Raw genomic sequence first — 3,759 nt, 5'->3', positions numbered from 1 at the left:
GCGGGGCGGCTGCTGCTGGTGTTGCGGCGGCGGGGGAGGCGGCGGCGGCGGTGGCGGCGGGGCTGAGGGCAGCAAAGACATGCAGGCAGCCCGCCGGGGGGAGAGGCACCGGCCGGAGGGGACGCGGGGCGGGCGGGCCGGGCCGCCTGACGAACAGCAGAGGCGGCGGCGAAGAGGACGGCTGACGGGAGCGAGGAGACGGACGGGGGGCGGGGAGGGGACGAGGGCCGCGCTGCCGGGTTTCGGGTACGGTGACCCTGGGCGCTCAGGAGAGGCCCCGCGGCCGCGGCCGCCGACGCGAAGGCCTCCCGCCGAAGGAAGCTGCGCCCCCGCAGCCTCCGAAGCCGCGGCTGTTACTCCGAGAGCGGCGCAGAGCCTGGCCTTGGCCTTGGCCTCCTGGCGCTGGGGCTGCCGCCGCTGCGGGGGTTGCTGCTGCGCCTGCTGCTGCTGCCGGGCCCAAGGCTGCTGCACAGAGACGCCAGCTTTCGGTGCCTTCGCTCTCGCTCACACACGTTCACACCCCCGAGGGCCGGGGGAGAGGCGTCCGCGCGATATCGGTATTGAGATTAATAACAAGGTGCAGAGAGTGCGAGAAGGAGGAGGGTTGATTGACGTGGAGTGGCTGGCGAAAGTCAGTCACTCCCCTACGCGGGAGGGAGGGTAAGGGGGGAAAGAGGCGGAGCTCCAGCGCCGAGACTCGGCCCCGCCCCCTGGTCTCCGCGCTTGATCTTGGCGCGCGTGCGCGCGTGGCTGCCAGGACTCTTACCCATTTTCTCCTTTACTCTCACCGCTTTTTTACTCTATTTTCTTGGCTTGAGTGACGAGCAGAGCTGGGAAGACTGGTAGGGTATCAAAAATCCACGTCCACAAAGCTATGGTGGGGAAGAGACTGGCGAACCCTCCTTACCCTGTGTTCGTGCCTGGACTCGGCGCTGTTTACTGCATGCTCGCCAGAGGCTGCCTGACTGCGAAGCTGAGCGCTGGTCTGGGTAGCTAATGAGACGCCAGGTGAGGTGAAGAGACGGAAGAAAAGGTTTCCTGACATCTTCGATGGGTGGTTTTTTTTTTTTTAACGTAAAACATCTGTAAGTTGTGTCGCGAAGGGTAAATAAAAGAACCTGTAACGCTCTGCGATAATTCCCGTCCTATTTATTTGCTAATTCTCCATTCTCGCGATAGAATTACGTTTGCTTGGCAGTGGCCCCCGACGGAATGAAAACATCAAAACGTGAACGAGAAAGAGTAACGTTTACTTGGTGAATGTGGCCTTGACATTTTTAAGTTTCTGGGGTTTAGTTATGTTTTTGTGGGTCAGCTTCTGTTTTTTACCACCGGTAGTCCAAAAATTATACCAGCTCTAGAGACGGAATACTGCTGTTGCAGTTTTGCACAATCTCTCGGTGCATGCTCCGGGCTTGCGTACTTAAACAAGCATCATAAGGGTATATTAGCAGCGCTTTTTTTCCCCACGGGTGTTGTTTAGCATACTAAGCATGTTGTGTTGGTTGCGATTAATTAGGCCTTATTACTGAATGCCAAAGGCCTTCATTTCCTGGGGGGAAGGTGTGGTACATACAAATCATCATTTAGCCAGAACTGATCAGATATTAAGAGTCCGCCATTGCAAAAGAACAATTGCACCATTTTCATTTTTGACACCGGAAAGTGAGTGATTGAAGAAGCCTCTTAGGACATAGAAGACTGTGGGCTACTTTCTTTTCCAACCGTGTTAAGTTTCTGTTTCCCTCCCTAGCACCCCCATTCCAGCTTCTGTAATAGGTGTCAAAATGGTCTTAATCCTGGATGAATCCTCACTCATTCCCAGCTATCTTCACTCTAGGCTGACATATATGAATAGTTATCTCTAACTTTGTAAGTAACAAAGAAAGGAGGCACTTCAGGAGCCCAGAATAGTAAACCTGCCTGAATGGGCTTTTACCACAACACTTCTCTTTGGCACACACTCTTCCCCCAAAGAGAAATGCTACCAACTGTGGAAGAGAAAAGGAAAATAAACACCTGAAAAAAATAAATGTGATGATGGCATATCCTTAAAGATTAAAGCTTCTTCAAATACCTGTAGATATATAAATTCCTAGCTATGGGTTTATATATAATAAACAAAGATCTGTGGAGGGGATATTATGTTCCAGACATTGTATTTAGCCTCAGAAACACAAAGATAAGCATATATAGTCCCTATTCTTAAGTAGCTCACAATGGTTGTAGGGGAAACAGACTTTAAACAGGAAATTCTCACAGAACAACCAGAAATGAAATTATGAAAGGTAACACAAAATTAATAGTCACAACAATATCCAGGAGGATAAGGCTGATGGCACTGGTATTTTACTTGAGCCATATAATGTCTGTCACTCTCACAGGCTGACTAGCAAGTAGTGACTGGGGTGAGGAAAGAGGGGATAGCCTTTGTGGATGTTAAGGAAGCACTAATAAGTGGTGTGGTTTGCTGGTCCTGAACCTCGGCTTTGTATGGGGAGTGTTCATTGTTGGTATCTAAATTTTGTATAGTAAATGATCACAATCCATTGAATAATTGTGACATTTGGAGTTAAGAATAGTAGGTGGGTTTTTTTTAATTAAAAAAAAGCCAATTGAATGCAGGTTAAGTTTAAATAATCTCTACTCTCAGAATGTCCTCTTTATACCATAGCAAATGTATTGACTCACCAAAAACAAATAGAAAGCAAAACTTTTATATATTAATAAGTATAACTATATCATCCAAAAAACAAATTGTTTTTCTCATTTGCTGTGAGATTGAGATCAGAGAAATAATTTTCGAGTAGTTGGCATTATATAGATGCTGAGAAATTAAGTCTTCATTGATACTAAAAAACTGGTAAGATTCCAATTCAAAAGACATTCCAATAACATCTTAAGCCATTTTTAAAAAGCAGTTTTACTGTAGATCAAAGTTTGCAACAGAATGGTAACCTGTTTTGATGTCTCATTTCATGGGAATTTTTCATGTTTTTCAGACATTGCAATTTTTTATTAAGATTAAAAATAACACGTTAGGGGCGCCTGGGTGGCACAGTGGTTAAGCGTCTGCCTTCAGCTCAGGGCGTGATCCCGGCGTTACGGGATCAAGCCCCACATCAGGCTCCTCCGCTATGAGTCTGCTTCTTCCTCTCCCCCTCCCCCTGCTTGTGTTCCCTCTCTTGCTGGCTGTCTCTCTCTCTGTCAAATAAATAAATAAAATCTTTAAAAAAAAAAAAAACACGATAGAAAAGTCTCTCTTTAAAGAAAAGTGATTTATCCGATTGAAAGCTTCTGGTTTAAGTAAGGCCTTTTTGACCAATTTTGTAATAGCAGCACTGTGTAAGTACAATTTGTTCTGAAACAACACTTATGTTTATTTGCATTATTACAGAATTATTCATTTAAAAAAAGTACTTGATGTTCTAGTGACCACCTGTGTCTTTTCCAAATTAGCAATTAATTTTTGATCTGAGTATATCTGATCTCTCCATATTTTTTCTGTCAGTAGCATAGGTAACTGGACCTATAAGATCCCTGAGAACTATGTTCTTTTATCTGTTTTCTGAAATTCTGTTGAACGGCTTGCTCAAAAGGCAAAGGTTTAAAGTTTTTTATTTAAGAACATTATTTCTATTTGATAAAGAATTAAATTTGATTTTACTGATTTCAATACATTTATATTAATAGCTACATAACTTTTCAAGAAAAGTATCACATTTATTTAGTAAGATGTAATTAATACAATAATTAAAT

Source organism: Ailuropoda melanoleuca, chromosome 11 (assembly GCF_002007445.2).
Source record: "Ailuropoda melanoleuca isolate Jingjing chromosome 11, ASM200744v2, whole genome shotgun sequence".
Classification (NCBI taxonomy): domain Eukaryota; kingdom Metazoa; phylum Chordata; class Mammalia; order Carnivora; family Ursidae; genus Ailuropoda; species Ailuropoda melanoleuca.
This window is presented reverse-complemented; position numbering follows the sequence as displayed.